Raw genomic sequence first — 21,561 nt, 5'->3', positions numbered from 1 at the left:
TGAGCACAAGATGTTGAGGGTGATTCATCTGTCGGATGGAGGTGTTAAGCCTTGTGCAGGCTTCTTCGGTAGGAGTAGGCTATGTGCTGGCACCGAGTTTTACCCTCTCCCTACGGTAGTATATTACATTCTTAGGCAGTTTCGAGGGTGTGCAAAAAAGCCAGTATTAAGTAAGGGCTGTTGATGGCGGGTGTTAAAACTTGTACAGGCTCCTTCAACAGGAGAAGCCTACATGCCGGCGCCGTGCAGGCTCTTTCGATAGGGGTAGGCTATATGCTGGTACTGTGTTTTAACCTCTCCGTAAAATCATAATATTTTATGTTAGGAATTTACACGAGCTAAATGCTACTCAGCTAAGAAGACGTTCCGTGAGTTACAAGTAGCTTATCAGCACGCATTGTCCCCGTTCAAGGTTAGTGCAGCCGGAAGATGCGTGTACAATTTCAGTCAACACATGCATTCCGCACTCGCTCTGAATGACTGCGCCGATACAACTTCAAAGATAGTGTTCTATGCGGTAGAACAAAAATGTAACCCATAGCATGCTACTAAAGCTTAACACTGTAAATGTTTGCAGCTCCTGTTTTACAGCTAGATGTAGTTCCTAACGTAACAGGATCGGGATTAAAAATATGTTTTACAGCCGAGTACCCCTTCCATAACATGAGATTTTAAATCGCAAGTATCTGTTTTACGGCCGGTTGCCCTTCCTGACGCGTGATTTTAAATCACAAGAATCTGTTTTAAAACGGGATGCCCTTCTAGGATTTTAAATATCAGTATCTAGCCTCTTACATCATACACTATTGTTTTACGGTCGGTTGCCCTTCCTGACGTGAGCTTTTAAATCACAAGAATCTGTTTTACAACTGGATGCCCTTCTAGGATTTTTAATAGCAGTATCCAGCCTCTTACATCATACACTATTGTTTTCGACCGGTTGCCCTTCCTGACGTCAAAGAACTGGGATTAAGGATCTGTTTTACAACTAGTTGCTCTTTTTAACACGAGAATCGGGGTTTTACAGCTAGATGCTCAAAGCCGTATCTATCCTCTTACATCATACACTGTTGTTTCACGGTATAGCCGGTTGCCCTTCCTGACGCGAGATTTTAAATCACAAGAATCTGTTTTACGACTGGTTGCCCTTCCTGTCGCAAAACTGGCAGTATCTAGCCTCTTACATCATACACTATTGTTTTCGACCGGTTGCCCTTCCTGACGTCAAAGAACTGGGATTAAGGATCTGTTTTACAGCTAGTTACCCTTTCTAACACGAGAATCGGGGTTTTACAGCTAGATGCTCTTCTTAGATTTTAAAAAGCAGTATCTAGCCTTTTACATCATACACTATTGTTTCACGGTATGGCCGGTTGCCCTTCCTGACGCTGAAAGACCAGGATTTAGCCAGTTACCCTTCCTGATGTAACAAGACTAGGATTTATTTTTTAGACTGCACTTAGCTAGAAATAGCCACACGAAATTATTATATAGAAAGAGAATTGCTGGGTGGATGACAGCTGACGCAAGAGTGCGGCACGGTGCTCTGTAGTTTAAAGATGGCGGATGACAGCTGACGCAAGAGGGCAGCACGGTGTTCTGTGGTTTAAAGATGGTGGATGACAGCGCATAGGTTTGTTTCCAAACAAGAGAATGTAGAATTTGCCGCCGCCACATTTCAAAGGTATCTAGCTAAAGAGTGCAGCACTGAGGTTTGTGATGCAAGATGGCGGATGATAGCTGTCAGAAAAAAGCACGTGAGTTTGTAGAGTACGTGGAATTTACCGCCACCACAAAGAGGGCAGCACTGTGCTCAAAGATGGCTGCTGTCACGTGGAATTGTCTACCACCACATTTCAAAGGTATCTAGCTAAAGAGGGCAGCACGGTGTTCTGTGGATTAAAGATGGCGGATGACAGCTGATGAAATTGCCCGCATGATAGCAGCACGGTGCTCTGTTGATTAAAGATGGCGGATGACAGCTGTCAAAAAGCACATGGCTTTGTTTCCAAACAAGAGCACGTGGAATTTGCCGCCACCACATTTCAAAGGTATCTAGCTAAAGAGGACAGCACTGTGCTCTGTTGATTAAAGATGGCGGATGACGGCTGTCAAAAAAGCGCGTGAGTTTGTTTCCAAACAAGAGCATGTAGAATTTGCGGCTACCACATAGAGGGCAGCACGGTGCTCTCTTGATTAAAGATGGCTGCTGTCACGTGGAATTGTCTACCACCACAGATATCTAGCTAAAGAGGGCAGCACGGTGCTCAAAGATGGCTGCTGTCAAAAAGCATTTTTCAAATTATCCGCCACCACATTTCAAAGGTAAGTAGCTAAAGAGGGCAGCACTGTGCTCTATAGATTAAAGATGGCGGATGACAGCTGCACGTGGATTTGTTTATCTCGAGCTAGTGAGGTTAAGTTGGTAGCACTAAGGTTTAGGCCCGCCAAGATAGCAGCACTGCGGATGACAGGTGACGAATTTGCAGCTACTGCGATAAAGAGGGCAGCACGGTGCTCTGTAGTTTAAAGATGGCGGATGACAGCTGTCAAAAAAGCACGTGGTTGTCAAAAAACACGTGGCTTTGTTTATCTCGCGCTAGTTAGGTTAAGTTGGTACTACTGAGGTTTAGGTCCGTCAAGATGGCAGTACTGAGGTTAGCGATGAATTGTTGTCTGTCAAAAAGCACGTGGCTGTCAAAAAACACGTGGCTTTGTTTATCTCGCGCTAGTTAGGTTAAGTTGGCACTACTGAGGTTTAGGCCCATCAAGATGGCAGTACTGAGGTTAGCGATGCGTTGTTGTCGATGACAGCTGTCAAAAAGCACGTGGCTTTGTTTACAAATTCATATTTCCCGCGGGTGGTGGAGGAGACCTCTGGGAGGCCTCTGGCTGTGGTGGTGGTGGAGGAGGCATCTGGGAGGCCTCTGGCTGTGGTGGTGGTGGAGGTGGCCTCTGGGAGCCTGCGGTGGCGGTGGCGGCCGAACTGTCCTATTATACTAGTGATGAAGATGCAAGGTTTCCCAACAGTAACTCTGAAAAGACAGAGGATCCTATTTCTTGGTGTAATTGTTAACTGGAAAAATATTATATTGTATACAATTTTCTTTATGAAATTAAATATGAGGAATCCAATCTCTCATTTTGAAATAAACTTTGTATTTGATTTCGAATGTCGCGACTCACTCATTTTCTTTTATCTTATCTTGTGTTAGTTTTAAAACCTGATCGTACCTTTCCTCTTCTTCTTTTTATTATTTCGCTGACCCATTTTACCCACGTATCTTATTCTGGCTGAGCTATGCTGTGCTGCAGAAGAGGATTTACGATTCAGGTAAGCTATGTGCCAAGGTTACCCACCACTATAATGCATCTGGTCGGTTCTCAGCATTTGCTTGACAGCGACGAGAGCATTGTAGGGCACAGTACCCTTTTTGTCGGTTTTGATGTATTTACCCTCTGCCCCCGCTATAACCTACAAACCCGAGTTCTTTTTGTTGTCTGTGCATTTTCCCTCCACTTGTAATTCCCAATCGCCACTACCGTCTTTAATACATTTTGAAGTCCAAACCTTTTCGTACCTGAATTGTGACTAAAGTGTATTTCTGTTATTGGTTGTAAGCGAAACGAGCATCCATTCAGCGCAACTCATTGTAACTGTGTGTAATTGGCATCCTCTCACAGTATCAGGGTGGTGAGTTGCTGGCGCTCTCGTTGTGGTGGTGGTGATTATTGTTTTAAGAGCAAGTACAACTGCAAAAACATCCTCTATTAACACTAATCAGAGGGAGGAAAAATTGAAGGGATCCGAGACTTCGAAAAATGTGGGTATAGGCCAAAGAAAGACAAGGGCGACGAAGGGTGTGAAAATGAATGACTCCCTAGCCCTCCATACGTAATACCTACGGGGTCGATAAAGAACATGAGTTGACCAAAGGAGGTCGGATAGGAGAGACTAAAGTGAGGGGGCTGACTCAGTAACTGGAAGCAATACCAGGACTCAACTAAGGGTCCCAGTGTTGCTAAACCACACTCCCAGACTAAGAGCTCACCGTGGGCGTTATTCCAGCACCCCGACCCACAGGGAGAGCTTTCCTTGTCCCTTGCTATTGATGTAAGTGGAAATCCTCTCACAACTCCGGCGTGGTGAAGCGGTCACACTTCCACCAAACTACCGCCAATGTTGCTCAACTGTTGTAAGTCAAACTTCAATTTCGTTATTAAAATCGAATTTCTGTAGAAGATACTGTACGTATAAACTTATTAAATAAAGGCTAGTTTACACGACGACACTATGCTTCGCAAAGTATCTTAAGGACTGACTTCATGTATTCACGAAAAAAATGCGTAAACGACAAAATTATTCAAGGTCAATTATCGTTAAACTTTTTATATACTGAAATCCCTCTTGCACTCAGCGCGGTGATCTGTTGGAGCGAAAGGGGCAAATATTCGTTTATAGGAATGGGAGTTAGGGATTGGAAAACTTACCAAGGGAGATATTCATTAATTTTTGAATTTCTTTGCGATAATTTAAGAAAATGCTAGGAAAACAACAGAAAGGGAATCTGCCACCTGGGCGACTGCCCTAAATGCAGATCAGTAGTGATTGATAAGGTCATGACGAGAACGCTCAAGGCGCCGATACATCGGCTCTGTCCTATTTAGGGATTTTGGTCATTTATGTGGCTGTTAAATGGTAACAGATGATCGTGACGGTAACTTAAAGCGTTGAATTTGCATTTTACTCAAGAGATATTTCCACCCGGCTGTGAGCTTGCATCCGGGAGATAGTAGGTTCGAACCCCACTATCGGCAGCCCTGAAAATGGTTTTCCGTGGTTTCCCATTTTCACACCAGGCAAATGCTGGGGCTGTACCTTAAGGCCACGGCCGCTTCCTTCCAACTCCTAAGCCTTTCCTATCCCATCGTCGCCATAAGACCTATCTGTGTCGGTGCGACGTAAAGCCCCTAGCAAAAAAAAAAAGATATTTCCACCACCCCTACGAAATATTTTTATTTTCGACAAATGAAATCGGTTGACCGTGAATGTTTATGTTGTGGTTGTTCAAAGGTTTTATTGCGTGGATATGTTTTTGTTTGGCTTATGAATATAATTTGACATTGCTATCAGTTTACGTTTATAGTTTATTTGGTATACCGACCGTTCGCTGCACTTCCCAAACTATAATTATACGTCATCTCATTACTCCGTTGTTGCACGCGCTTGCGTCATCTTTTTCTCGTAATAGTGACCTGAAGATCTTCGCACAATCACAGCTGCTCGCCATGAAGAACCTGACGTCGATGACAGTTACGTGTACAGTGAATAATTTTGCGCCATACTTCATGAGTGAATTGCAACACACACATCATATTGATATAAAATTATTCAAAATGAAACGCTCTTTCTTTCAGGTTTATTAGTAAAGAAGAAATACGCAATGATTTCTTATGTTTCTGTCTTTGAAGACCATTATTTATTTTTCAAAAATATTGTCAATGTTAATTTTTTCGCCTTTACCAATAATAATACGTCCAAGGTGTATTATTTTCTGAAATGGTCATAGCTGTCTGTGCTAAAGTGATTTATTTTAGTATGTGCCAGTATAAAGTATGTTTAGACTATATATATACTGAAATGTCCTCGTAATGTGTCTAAAGCGCCAACACAATTCACTCCTGTGTATTTACTCTCAAACTCGCACCATCGTAAACGACAAGTTATCCTATGAATGGAACTGCAATAAACATCGTAAACGCCGAGATATCAATCGACAATGACAGTAAAATACATCGTAATTGCCGCTAACGAACTTAGAGAAAACCCTTAGCGCCATCTCTTGAGTCGAACACGATGCTCCAGCATTGCATTGTTGAGGTTAAGAGTACGTTTCCTTTAGAAGTACATCATTATGTCGGTCTTTTGACCGAATGCTGTTCGAGTGTATTTTAAATCGACCGAGCTCGATAGCTGCAGTCGCTTAAGTGCGGCCAGTGTCCAGTATTCGGGAGATAGCGGGTTCGAACCCCACTATCGGCAGCCCTGAAGATGGTTTTCCGTGGTTTCCCATTTGCACACCAGGCAATGCTGGGGCTGTACCTTAATTGAGGCCACGGCCGCTTCCTTCCCATTCCTAGTCCTTTCCTGTCCCTTCGTCGCCATAAGACCTATCTGACTCGGTGCGATGTAAAGCAACTACTAAAAAAACTATTTTAAATCAAATTTAGAGGTTTGATGTTTTCGTCAGGTCAACAGATGATGAAATCACTGCTTCATTTAAAACTTTTTACAGTATTTCCATTTTTTATGAAAAACGTATTTAAAAAATACATGTAACAGCAGTCCTCACAACTACGCCATGAAATATGATTCGACGGATGTATCGTGCAGAGAGTTTTAGTGTTATGTTATCAGAATTTTGTATCTCCTGGAAAATGACAAACCTCCGTGACCCAAACGATGGGGAAACGAAAAATATATAGTGATCCTTTGCATGTTTTAATACGCTTAAAATGAATCAAAAAATAAATCTTATTAAAATCCAGGCTTCAAGGAACAACTGTGTGTAAAGATGGGAAAAGGTGAACATCTTGGTGGAATGATGAAGTGAGAGCAGCATGTAAACGTAGAAAAAAGGCTTATCAGAAATGGCTCCAAAAAAGGGCCGAGGCAGACAGGGATTTGTACGTAGATGAAAGAAACGGACCGAAAGAAATAGTTGTTGAATCCAAAAAGAAGTCATGGGAAGATTTTGGTATTAACCTGGAAAGGGTAGGTCAAGCAGCAGGGAAACCTTTCTGGACAGTAATAAAGAATCTTAGGAAGGGAGGGAAAATGGAAATGAACAGTGTTTTGAGTAATTCAGGTGAACTCATAATAGATCCCAGGGAATCACTGGAGAGTTGGAGGGAATATTTTGAACATCTTCTCAATGTAAAAGGAAATCATCCTGGTGGTGTTGCAAGCAGCCAAGCTCATGGGGAGGAGGAAAATTATGTTAGTGAAATTATGCTTGAGGAAGTGGAAAAGATGGTAAATAAACTCCATTGTCATAAGGCAGCAGGAATAGATGAAATTAGACCTGAAATGGTGAAGTATAGTGGGAAGGCAGGGATGAAATGGCTTCATAGAGTAGTAAAATTAGCGTTGAGTGTTGGTAAGGTACCTTCAGATTGGACAAAAGCAGAAATTGCACCTATCTATAAGCAAGTGAACAGGAATGATTGCAACAACTATCGAGGTATCTCATTGATTAGTATACCAGGCAAAGTATTCACTGGCATCTTGGAAGGGTGCGATTAGTCGTTGAGAGGAAGTTGGATTTAAACCAGTGTGGTTTCAGACCACAGAGAGCCTGTCCGGATCAGATTTTCAGCATGCGCATGGTAATTGAAAAATGCTACGAGAGGAATATTGCAACAGTAACGTTGAGTCCTCTGACGATACTCTGCAACCAGCCCGTGAAGTACCATCTCAAACATGGCGCTATATACCGGAATGTGTAACAGTAACGTTGAGTCCTCGGACGGTACTCTGCAACCAACCCACGAAGTACCATCTTAAACATGGCGCTATATAAGGGAATATTCACAGTAACGTTGAGTCCTCTGACGGTACTCTGCAACCAGCCCATGAAGTACCATCCCAAACATGGCACTATATACCGGAATATCGCAACAGTAACGTTGAGTCCTCTGACGGTACTCTGCAACCAACCCATGAAGTACCATCTCATACATGGCGCTATATACCATAATATTGCAACAGTGACGTTGAGTTCTCTGACGGTACTCTTCAACTAGACCGTGAAGTACCATTCCAAACATGGCACTATATACCGGAATATCGCAACAGTAACGTTGAGTCCTCTGATGGTACTCTGCAACCAACCCATGAAGTACCATCTCAAACATGGCGCTATATACCGGAATATTGCAACAGTGACGTTGAGTTCTCTGACGGTACTCTTCAACCAGCCCGTGAAGTACCATCTCAAACTTGGCGCTATATACCGGAATATTGCAACAGTAACGTTGAGTCCTTTGACAGTACTCTGCAACCAACCCATGAAGTACCATCTCAAACATGGCGCTATATATGGGAAAATTGCAACAGTAACGTTGAGTCATCTGACGGTACTCTGCAACCAACCCATGAAGTACCATCTTAAACGTAGCGCTATATACGGAAATATTGCAAGAGTAACGTTGAGTCCTTTGACGGTACTCTGCAACCAGACCATGAAGTACCATCTTAAACATGGCGCTATATACCGGAATATTGCAAAAGGAACTTTGGGTCATCTGACGGTACTCTGCAACCAGACCATGAAGTACCATCTTAAACATGGCGCTATATACCGGAATAATCACGGTAACGTTGAGTCCTCTGACGGTACTCTGCAACCAGCCCATGAAGTACCATCTCAATCATGGCGCTATATGCCGGAATATTGCAAAAGGAACTTTGAGTCCTCTGACGGTACTCTGCAACCAGCCCATGAAGTACCGTATGAAACGTGGTTCTATATACCGGAATATTGCAACAGTAACGATGTGTCCTTTGACGGTACTCTGCAGGCAATTGAAACCTTCGGACACGGCCGAATGGATCCCTCGCTGCGCTCCGGAACTAGCTAGAGCGGCGCATCAATTCGGCCGTGCTTCAGATAACCTGATTCACGAATATGACATTAGAGAACAGCACTGTCTACAACACGCATCTGCTTTCATTGTTTTTAAAACCTGCTTTACGTTGCACCACATAGATAGGTCTTATGGTGACCAAGGGATAGGAAAGTGCTATAGGAAGCAAGAGACCTTGACCTTATTTTAAGGTACATCACCAGCATTTGTCTGGTATGAAAATGGGAAACCACGGGAAACTATCTTCATGGCTGCTGATAGTAGCGCTCGAATATACTATCATCCGAATGCAAACTGATTGCTACGTGACACAAATACCACTGTGTTCGGTGCATCCCTTTTCCAATCATCAAACTTTTATTTCATTTTGGCAGAAACTAGGCACATAATAATAATTGTCTTTCATACTAAAGTGTAAACCACGTTGAAGGTTTATATCAATAGATCAACAAGAAACTGCTTCTTGTTTTCCGAATTTGGATAAACATGGACCGCAGAGAACTCAAGGCTTCTTAGCCTTTCTTGTCTTCACTTCCTAAAACTCTTCATTATTTCGCTTCTCATCTTTCTCTCGTCTTCGGAAATGATCCGTTCGGGCCTCCGTTTTAGTGGTTTCTCTTTAAATCATTTTAGACTCTCGACTCTTCTTTTGAACGCTCCTCTATTGTAGATCATCTCTAATGTAATACCAGCGGTGGTTGTTCGAAGGTTTTATTGCGTGGATCTGTTTTTGGTTGGCTTATGAATATAATTTGATATTGCTATCAGTTTACGTTTATAGTTTATTTGGTATATCGACCGTTCGCTGCACTTCCCGAACTATAATTATACGTCATCTCATTACTCCGTTGTTGCACGCGCTTGCGTCATCTTTTTCTCGTAATAGTGACCTGAAGATCTTCGCACAATCACAGCTGCTCGCCATGAAGAACCTGACGTCGATGACAGTTACGTGTACAGTGAATAATTTTGCGCCATACTTCATGAGTGAATTGCAACACACACATCATATTGATATAAAATTATTCAAAATGAAACGCTCTTTCTTTCAGGTTTATTAGTAAAGAAGAAATACGCAATGATTTCTTATGTTTCTGTCTTTGAAGACCATTATTTATTTTTCAAAAATATTGTCAATGTTAATTTTTTCGCCTTTACCAATAATAATACGTCCAAGGTGTATTATTTTCTGAAATGGTCATAGCTGTCTGTGCTAAAGTGATTTATTTTAGTATGTGCCAGTATAAAGTATGTTTAGACTATATATATACTGAAATGTCCTCGTAATGTGTCTAAAGCGCCAACACAATTCACTCCTGTGTATTTACTCTCAAACTCGCACCATCGTAAACGACAAGTTATCCTATGAATGGAACTGCAATAAACATCGTAAACGCCGAGATATCAATCGACAATGACAGTAAAATACATCGTAATTGCCGCTAACGAACTTAGAGAAAACCCTTAGCGCCATCTCTTGAGTCGAACACGATGCTCCAGCATTGCATTGTTGAGGTTAAGAGTACGTTTCCTTTAGAAGTACATCATTATGTCGGTCTTTTGACCGAATGCTGTTCGAGTGTATTTTAAATCGACCGAGCTCGATAGCTGCAGTCGCTTAAGTGCGGCCAGTGTCCAGTATTCGGGAGATAGCGGGTTCGAACCCCACTATCGGCAGCCTGGTGTGAAAATGGGAAACCACCGAAAACCATCTTCAGGGCTGCCGATAGTGGGGTTCGAACCCACTATCTCCCGGGTGCGAGCTCACAGCTGCGCGCTCCTAACCACACGGCCAACTCGCCCGGTCTGCTATATCTTGCTGGAATCCTACACAGCTGAGCTTCAGTGGAATAACCTTTCCTAAACCCAAAGTGCCTTCTGTCAAACCAGTTATTAATTTCGCAAACATGTCTGATACAATCAGAAAGAATGCTTTCCCAAAGCTTACATGCAATGCATGTCAAACTGACTGGCCTGTAATTTTCAGCTTTGTGTCTATCACCCTTTGCTTTACACAGGGGCTACTGTAGCAACTCTCCATTATTAATCATTTATAGATAGTAAAATTAACAATAATAACAAATAATAGCGTCTCATCCATATAGCTGGACTCAGCGAGTGCTGAACAGTTTCCATTTCACGACTTTTTTTTTCATCTACGACAATGCATTTCGATATGCGACTAAAATGTTAATTTCTTCTATGAATATGTCTCATTAATCTAACGTAATTGTATATAGGTACTGGCAGAAAACTCTTCTTTTCAAACTACAGTAGTGAACCTTATGTATAGTTGTTCTTGGACTTTTATTTCTTTTGGCATTAGATATACGTATTGTTACCATTAGGAAATAAAGTCTTAAAGGAAGTAGGTGATATTGTTACCTGGGTAGTAAAATAACTAACGTTGGAAGAAGTAAGGAGGACGTAAAATGCAGACTAGAACAAGAAAGGAAGATCTTCTTTAAGAAAGAAATTTGCTCACTTCAAACATTGATATAGGAATTAGAAAGATGTTTTTGAAGACTTTCGTGTGGAGCGTGGCATTGTATGGAAGTGAAACATAGACGATAACTAGCTCAGAAAGAAAGAGAATCGAAGCTTTCGAAATGCGATGTTACAGAAGAATGCTGAAGGTGAGATTGATAGATCGAATCACGAGTGAAGAGATACTGAACTGAAATGGTGAGATCGTTGTGGCTAAATTTGAAGAGAAGAAGAGATAGAATGATAGGACACACCTTAAGACACCCAGGACTTATGCAGTTTGTTTTTGAAGGAAGTGTAGGCGGTAAGAAGGGTAGGGGTAGACCAACGTATTAATATGACGAGCAGATTTAGGATGCAATATTTACCTAGAAATGAAAAGGTTAGCACAGGATAGAGTGACATGGAAGGCTGCATCAAACCAGTCTATGCACTGATTACTGAAACAACAACAACAACAACAAAACACACAGTTGCCCGGCTCTATGGCTAAATGGTTAGCGTGCTGGACTTTTGTCACAGGGGTCCCGGGTTCGATTCCCAGCAGGGTCGGGAATGTTAATGATGATTGGTTAATTCCGCTGCCCCGGGGGCTTGGTGTATGTGTCGTCGTCTTGATCATCATTTCATTTTCATCACGATGCACGGGTGGCCTACGAGCATCAAATCAAAAGATCTCCATTTGACGAGGCGAACTTGTCCTCGGACTCTCCCGCCAATAAAAGCCATACGCCATTCCATTCATTTACCACAAAGAGGAATGTCCCTACTAATTCTGGAAGATTTATCTGTTGCTTATGTTTGTATCTCATCCTTGCAAAATTATAACACGTTGAACATGAGTTCGGAGAAAATCAACATGGATTCAGAACAAGTGTAAGAACACGTGAAGAAATCTTGGCTTGGAGGATCGAATAAAAAAAAAAGCGTACGTACATGGCATTCGCAGATCTAGAAAGGGCATTGTATAATGGTGACTGGAGCAAGCTATTTGAGATTCTGAAGGTGATCGGAATTAGATACGGAGAAAGTAGTACTGTCTACAATCTGTGCAAAAAATAGCCTGGAGTGTTAAGAATCGAAGGCTATGAAAAAGGAGCAGCAATCCGGAAAGAAATTGAACAAGACTGCAGTTTGTTCCCTCTCCTTTTTATTGTGGTATTCGGGAGATAGTAGGTTCGAACCCCACTGTCGGCAGCCCTGAAGATGGTTTTCCGTGGTTTCCCATTTTCACACCAGGCAAATGCTGGGGCTGTATACCTTAATTAAGGCCACGGCCGCTTCCTTCGCATTCCTAGCCCTTCCTTGTCCCATCGTCGCCATAAGACCTATCTGTGTCGGTGCGACGTAAAGCAACTAGCAAAAAAAAAAAAAAAAAAATTTGTGTATATAGAACAGGCAGAAAGGAAATCAAAGAGGAATTTGAAAAGAAAAATCACAACCCAAGAAGAGAAAATCAAAACTCTGAGATCTGAAGATGGCATGAGTCTACAGAAGATCTAGAGAAATCGCTGAATGGTTTGGACCCAGTCTTGGAGGAGTACAAGATGAAAATGAATAAATCCAAAACAAAAGTAAAGGAGTGCAGTCGAACGAAGTCAGGTGATCAGGAAATATTTGATTAGGAAATGAAGTTTTCAAGGAAGTAGATGAAAAACGTTATTTCGGTAGTAAAATTACTAATATTGACAGAAGTAAGGAGTACACAAAATACAGACTAGCATAAGTAACGAAGGTCTTTCTGAAGAAAAGAAATTCGCTTTCAGAAATGAAATATGGACGATGACTAGTTCAGAAAGAAAGAGAATAGAAGCTTTTGAAATGTGGTGTTACAGAAGAAGATGAGATGGGTAGATCGAGTCACGAATGATGAGATACGGTGTCGAACTGATGAAAGGAGGACGATTTGGCTAAATTTGACCAGAAGTAGTGACAGGGCACATCTGAAGACACCCAGGACATTGAAGGAAGTGTAGGCGGCAAAACGCCAGTGGTAGACCGACAGATTAGAGTAGATGTAGGATGAGAAAGGTAGAAATGAAAAGGTAGCAAAGGATAGGGTTGCATGGAGAGCTGGATGAAAGCAGTCTATGGGCTGATAACGCAAATAATAACATTAAAATCCTCTCACCTTGTTCATTAATGGTAAAATGAAGATCTGAATACATATATATTGAACCCGACAGGGGCATGATACGCAATTTCCTTTTCCATAACTTGTCTTATGCTATTTGATTCCACAACGTCCACAAGAACCAACCAGGAAAGTACACCAATACTTTACAAGAAGAGAGAAGGTAAAGCACAGTAACATTACTATTTCATACAATGCAACACGTTACAGACGACTGACTTGACAAACTTCTCCTGGAACATCATCATATTAAATTGAATACTTGTCACGATTGCAGTAAAGTGTTCTAAACATGTGACAGTAACACAAACGAAATGCTCGTAATATGAAATCACATAGATGAGGAGACATATTGGGAAAGGTTACTTTTCTAATCTGTGTACATTGACTTGAGTAGAGTGAAAGGCATCTCTATTAAAATGAATATGACACAATGTACGTACAGAAACGAGGAAACAGCAGAGTAATCGAATAACCTCCTGATGACAACATTTCTTGTTGTGTTTTTGAAGCACATATAGACAGGGACTTGCTGCTGCTCATACGGAAAACAGGAGGAAGCTGACTGTGAAAGTGACAGGGCGTACGTGCCTTATAGACTTATACAATTATATAGAGCCTGTACAGGAGAGGAAGCATGGAGGTAAATGCGTGAGAGGCTTCAGTTGGAAAATAATTACATCGCTAGGGCTGAACACTACTATAAAATTAGACGGGAGTTTAGCAGAAACGATTGGGGTAAATATTCATTCGTGAAGGAGTGGAACAGTCTACCAGGTTTAAGGTTCGATCTTTTTCTAAAATCTGTACAGATATTCTAGAAAATAATAAACGGCAACAGAAAAAATAAATGAAATATTAGAGGGCATTCGAACTCTGTACGTTATTTCAAATAGAGAATTTTTGTGAATAAATTCATTCCGAGCCTTTTGAAGTCTAAATTGATGTCAGTAGGCAAGAAATTCAACAGAATTAAATGTCAGATTGGTGTTAGCAAGCTGGAACAGGTAGAACATTTCAAGTATTTAGGTTGTGTGTTCTCCCAGGATGGTAACATAGTAAGTGAGATTGAATCAAGGTGTAGTAAAGCTAATGCAGTGAGCTCGCAGTTGCGATCAACAGTATTCTGTAAGAAGGAAGTCAGCTCCCAATCGAAACTATCTTATCGGTTTGTTTTCAGATCAAGTTTTCTTTACTGGAGCGAAAGCTGGGTAGACTAAGGATATCTTACTTATAAGTTAGAAGTAACAGACATGAAAGTAGCGAGAATGATTGCTGGTACAAACAGGTGGGAACAATGCCAGGAGGGTACTCGGAATGAGGAGATAAAGGCTAATTTAGGAATTAACTCGATGGATGAAGCTGTACGCATAAACCGGCTTCGGTGGTGGGGTCATGTGAGGCGAATGGAGGAGGATAGGTTACCTAGGATAATGATGGACTCTGTTATGGAGGGTAAGAGAAGTAGAGGGAGACCAAGCCGACGAGAGTTTCCAACGATTTAAAGATGAGAGGTATAGAACTAAATTAGGCCACAGCACTAGTTGCAAATAGAGGATTGTGGCGACGTTTAGTGAAGTCACAGAGGCTTGCAGACTAAACGCTGAAAGGCATAACGGTCTATAATGATGATGTATGTATGTAAATTAATTCCGTCCTCTGGTCTATGGAGACTGGGAGGCCGAAGGAGGGGACTGCCTGTAGGGGTGATATACAGCGGGGACTTCGAGGGCCCTGGGACCGCTACGGTAGCTGTGAGGGCCCTTCAAGACAAAAGGGGCTCTGGTTAAGACGTAGCAGGTCGTTATGTACGTTAGGTACCAAAATGGGTTAAAAAAATTAAATCTTTTAGCAGTTGCGTAATATTATTTCAAGTGAGTTGACTATGTTTGTAAGTACACAAGATATTATGAATAGAATTTTTGAATAATATATATTTATGTTCTTATGTAGTTATAAGATTTGTTAATGAACAGACAATTCCAGACTTTGGAAATTAATTTACCACAGGGAAGTGACATAGCACAAAATGGATTACAGAAAGAGATTTATTTCAGAGATGACAGACATAGAACATTCATATTAGTTATATTCATTCTAACAAATAATTTTGTTACACTGTTATTCTCAGTTTCTGATAACAGATTTCAGTTCAGGGAACCCCTAGACACCTTTTTGTCTTCTAACGAGGACTACTTGTAAAGTTACTTAATAAATTTTATCCTTTTTACATAAATGTTACGGTTTCCAGCGCTAATTACTTTTGGTTGTGGTAATCTTACAGTAGAATTGTCTGTTATGTTATCATCCCAAAGGCTGGTTGGATCCTCAAATAGCACCACCAAAGGCTATGCAGTTAAAGGGAAACCACAACAACCTATGGCAGTACCGAAGTGAGGCGCACTACGCAAGATGATGAGGTAGTTTGCCATTGATTTTCACAACAGTAGAATTAGTGTGCACTAATATGTTAACTTTCTTAAAATCACTATCTGAAAATGAGGATTTGTATCTTCACTGAACTACTGCCTTTTCCATTTTGAGTATGACACTTTGTTTAGATTTCTTTTAAGAGGAAATTATTTAAAATCAAAATCAAAAGCACCTTTTGGCACCATTTGGCTAACTTTGAATTTATTTTTTGACCTACAGTTCAGAATAACTGTGAACACAGACAATGGACTATGGAATTCCATATTTCTAAAATGTCGTTGTAGAGCTGCAAGCACTGAAGCGATCTCATGAACAGCACTTAGGCCAGGTTCTTGGTACTTACAGAATTGTGATAACTGTTAGAGTCAAACGAGTAGATAAAAATGAAATTGCCTTAGTTTTTGATTTGAAGTCACTTGTTTTTTTGATTTGTTCTATGGAACTCCCTTTTTCTTTGTCAAATATTCATCCTACTTACTAAACTTTGTGAAATACTATATTATTCGTATTTTTAAAAATATTACGTTGAGAATAAGTATTTCTGTTTTGTATGTTAAGCAAAGTAAAGTCATCTCCGTACAGGCCATGAAGGCCCTTGGAGGGGTGGAAGGTAAAGGCTTCCACTATCCGTAACCTCGGCACTTGATGGGGTGGAGTGGTTAGCTTTACGCCCGGCCGCCTTTGCCCCCACGAATTAACCAGGTACTCTTTTTTGGTGTAGGCTGAGTGAACCTCAGGGCCATATGCACCTCCGGAAGTGGAAATCTCATTTCTTAAATTTTACGACTTCCTGACGAATAAACGAACCCACGTCCTTCCGGGCGAACCGCCTTTACCGCCTCGGCCAGGCAGCCCCTGTTTTGTATGTTGCTGATCCTAAAAAATCCGAGGACAAGTTCGCTTCGCCAGGTGCAGGTCTTTTGATTTGACTCACGTAGGCGACCTGCGCGTCGTGATGAGGATGAAATGATGATGATATACCCAGCCCACGTTCCAGCGAAATTAACCAATGATCGTTAAAATTCCCGACACTGCCGGGAATCGAACCCGGGACCCCTGCGACCAAAGGCCAGCACGCTAAACATTTAGCCACGGAGTCCTGTTTATACTCTGTCAGTCCCAATATTAACGGAAAATATAAGTAATATAAGTAATTTAATGAGTTTCAACATACGATTCGTAAGAATCCCAGTTTCGCCAGTTACTTGAGGGATGTCTTCCTGTACCAGTCCTTCAATAGGGAATTCCCTCACAGCAACCTGACTGTTTGTATAAGAGTGATCGCAAATGGTACGACACCACCTGGCCAGGTAGTCTACAACAGATCACAGCGGTCAGAATGAACGAGGGAACAAGTGAGCCGGAAGCGAGGGGGAGGAGAAAGGAAGGCTTGAATGTGGCAACATCGTGAAATGGCACGTGCAATGCTCCTCCTTCCAGCGCTAGCTGTCTTAATACAACTTTAGTTATTACCCCCCCCCCCAATGGCACTACAGCCCTTGAAGGGCCTTGTCCTACCAAGCGACCGCTGCTCAGCTCGAAGGCCTACAGATTATGAGGTGTCGTGTGGTCAGCAGGACGAATTATCTCGGCCGTTATTCTTGGCTTTGTAGACCGAGGCCGCTATCTCACCATCGGATAACTCTTCAATTCTAATCACGTAGGCTGACTGGACCTCAAACCAGCCCTCAGGTCCAGGTAAAAATCCCTGACCTGGCCGGGAATTGAACCCGGGGACTCCGGGTAAGAGGCAGACACGCTACCCCCACACCACGGGGCCGGCAACTTTAGTTACTACAGGTATAATAATGTATATTTAATAGAAAATGGACTTAGAACAGTATGCTTCTAAACCATTGGTTTGTATAATACTAAGAACTATTCTCTTTGAGGCATCTATTACAGGAGCAGCTGTTGAATTCTAACTCTATCTTCGTATTGTGATCCTTCCTACTTTTAAACACACCACTCAAATTTATTCGTCTATTAATACCGTTACACGCCATCTCTCTACTTACAGCTCGGTATATACCACTTAGACGAGAAGCTCGCATCCTTTCTCCCAAGTCTTCCCCGTCCAAACTTTGCAACATTTTTGTAACGCTACTCTTTTGTCAGAAATCACCCAGAACACATCGAGCTGGTTTTCTTTGGATTTTTTCCAGTTCTCAAATCAAGTAATCCTGGTGAGGGGTTCCATACACTGAAACCATACTCTAATTGGGGTCTTACCAGAGACTTATATGCCCTCTCCTTTACATCCTTACTACAACCCTTGATACCCTCATAAACATGTGCAGAGATCTGTACCCTTTATTTTCCATCCCATTTATATGATTAGCCCAATGAAAACCTTTCCTTGTATTAACACCTAGGTACGTACACTGATCCCCAAACTGATCCATCAACGTCGTGATTAAAACGGCTCTTTTCCTATTTGTAAAACTCACAACCTGATTTTTAACCCCGTTTTTAATCATACCATTGCCTACTGTCCATCTCACAACATTATCGAGGTCATTTTACAGTTGCTCACAATCTTGTAACTTATTTATTACTCCATACAGAATAACATTATCTGTAAAAAGCCTTCTGATTCCACTTCCCTACTCATATCATTTATATATATATAAAAATATAAATGTCCAATAATGCTACCTTGAGGAATTCCCGTATATTGTTATTACACGGTCCCCTACTATAATTCTCTGAGATCTATATTCAGTCACTATTTTGTCTAGTCCAATTGCACTCATACCGGGCGAGTTGGCCGTGCGCGTAGAGGCGCGCTGCTGTGAGCTTGCATCCGGGAGATAGTAGGTTCGAATCCCACTATCGGCAGCCCTGAAAATGGTTTTCCGTGGTTTCCCATTTTCACACCAGGCAAATGCTGGGGCTGTACCTTAATTAAGGCCACGGCCACTTCCTTCCAACTCCTAAGCCTTTCCTATACGTCGTCGCCATAAGACCTATCTGTGTCGGTGCGACGTAAAGCCACTAGCAAAAAAAAAAAAAAAAATTGCACTCATTTTTGCCAGTAGCCTCCCATGTGATTCACTCTATCAATCGTGATAAAGTTTGTATTCCCTATTTGAAGAAATATTTCAATGACTCAATCACTACTGATCTGCCTTTAGGGCAGTCGCCCACGTGTGTAAAAATGTTTGAACTGCATTTAAATGGTAATATAAGTAGGATACCGCAGGGCTCAGTCGTTGCTCCGTTGCTCTTCAACTTAAATATGACAGACTTCATCATCATCATCATCATCTGTTTACCCTCCAGGTTCGGTTTTTCCCTCGGACTTAGCGAGGGATCCCACCTCTACCGCCTCAAGGGCAGTGTCCTGGAGGTTCAGACTCTTGGTCGGGGGATACAACTGGGGAGAATGACCAGTACCTCGCCCAGGCGGCCTCACTTGCTAGGTACCATCCCGGCATTCGCCTGGAGGAGAAGTGGGAAACCACGGTAAACCACTTCCAGGATGGCTGAGGTGGGAATCGAACCCACCTCTACTCAGTTGACCTCCCGAGGCTGAGTGGACCCCGTTCCAGCCCTCGTACCACTTTTCAAATTTCGTGGCAGAGCCAGGAATCGAACCCGGGCCTCCGAAGTGGCAGCTAATCACGCTAACCACTACACCACAGAGGCGGACTATGGCAGACTTACCTTCCACAAATGCTAGAAAGTTAATATATGCTGAAGACTTTGCAATAACTGTACAGTTCCTGATTTTAGAAAAGCTGACGTTACCCTTACAGATAATCTCCTCACACATAATAAGTTCTTCGCTACTTGGCGATTGAAACCGGACATATCCAAAACTGAAGTCAGCTGCTTTCACTTGAACAATAAGCAAGCAATTTAAATCCCTCAAGTACAATTCACCGGGCGAGTTGGCCGTGCGCGTAGAGGCGCGCGGCTGTGAGCTTGCATCCGGGAGATAGTAGGTTCGAATCCCACTATCGGCAGCCCTGAAAATGGTTTTCCGTGGTTTCCCATTTTACACCAGGCAAATGCTGGGGCAGAACCTTATTTTTTTTTTTTGCTATGGGCTTTACGTCGCACCGACACAGATAGGTCTTATGGCGACGATGGGATAGGAAAGGCCTAGGAGTTGGAAGGAAGCGGCCGTGGCCTTAATTAAGGTACAGCCCCAGCATTTGCCTGGTGTGAAAATGGGAAACCACGGAAAACCATCTTCAGGGCTGCCGATAGTGGGATTCGAACCTACTATCTCCCGGATGCAAGCTCACAGCCGCGCGCCTCTACGCGCACGGCCAACTCGCCCGGTGAACCTTAATTAAGGCCACGGCCGCTTCCTTCCAACTCCTAGGCCTTTCCTATCCCATCGTCGCCAAAAGACCTATCTGTGTCGGTGCGACGTAAAGCCCCTAGCAAAAAACAAAAAACAAAAAAAGAACAAGTACAATTCAATGGACAACTACTGAAGTCTAATCCTCATCCGAAATACCTTATAGACGTTGTATTGGATCGAAGATTGACAATCTCAAAGAACGTCTGCAAAGGTCAAAACCAGTAAAAATATCCTGCACAGACACTTAGGAGCAGGATGCGGTACATTTCTATCTCCCTTAAGAACAACAGCTCTTCATCATCATCATCATCATCTGTTTACCCTCCAGGTTCGGTTTTTCCCTCGGACGTAGCGAGGGATCCCACCTCTACCGCCTCAAGGGCAGTGTCCTGGAGCTTCAGACTCTTGGTCGGGGGATACAACTGGGGAGTATGACCAGTACCTCGCCCAGGCGGCCTCACCTGCTATGCTGAACAGGGGCCTTGTGGAGGGATGGGAAGATTGGAAGGGAGAGGCAAGGAAGAGGGAAGGAAGCGGCCGTGGCCTTAAGTTAGGTACCATCCCGGCATTCGCCTGGAGGAGAAGTGGGAAACCACGGAAAACTACTTCGAGGATGGCTGAGGTGGGAATCGAACCCACCTCTACTCAGTTGACCTCCCGAGGCTGAGTGGACCCCGTTCCAGCCCTCGTACCACTTTGCAAATTTTCGTGGCAGAGCCGGGAATCGAACCCGGGCCTCCGGGGGTGGCAGCTAATCACGCTAACCACTACACCACAGAGGCGGACACAACAGCTCTTGCTTTAGTTTATCCAGCGCCTGAATATTGCAGTCCAGTATTGCTTAAAGAAATTCGACACTCAGTTGAATGTCACAATGATGACTATATCAGGGACCATCCAATATACACATTTGGAATGGCTACCAGTACTTTCTAACACTCCTCATCCTCGTCTTAGAAGACAAATGGCATTGAAAAAAGAATGGCTGAAGTGCCGTGAAAATAATCTTCTGCGAATACTTCAGAACAGCTCACTCTGAAAAGTGGTGGCAAAAGGGGCTCTGGTTAAGACGCAGCAGGTCGTTATGCTACTTAGGTTCCAGAATGGGTAAAGAAAAGAAAAAGTAAATAAATGCAATGTAAATTTTAATCTTATACCAGTTGTACAGTATCATTTGAAGTAATTCCACATACTGTATATCAGTTGACTATATTTGTAAGTAGTAGAGGAGATATTATAAGTAGAATTTTGTAAACAATGTAAATTTATTAAGGATGAGCTGTGTGTTTAATAGAAAAAATTGTTAGCGTAAATTATATAATATTGTATTATAGGAAAATTTTATTCTCTTGTTAATTTAATATTTAGTGCTTGACAATAATGTATTTTAGTGTACCATTTGCCACCGAGGTAGACACCTCATTTGCAAATAAAGAGATTTTGATTTGATTTGACAACAACGCCTCAGGCTAAATTCAAGGAAACATTTATTTATCGTATGATGAATCTATGTACACACATGTATATAGTTCAGAATAAA

The sequence above is a fragment of the Anabrus simplex genome, chromosome 1 (genome assembly GCF_040414725.1).
Source record: "Anabrus simplex isolate iqAnaSimp1 chromosome 1, ASM4041472v1, whole genome shotgun sequence".
Classification (NCBI taxonomy): Eukaryota; Metazoa; Arthropoda; class Insecta; order Orthoptera; family Tettigoniidae; genus Anabrus; species Anabrus simplex.
The sequence above is the reverse complement of the archived record's forward strand: the minus strand, read 5'-3'. Positions refer to the sequence as shown.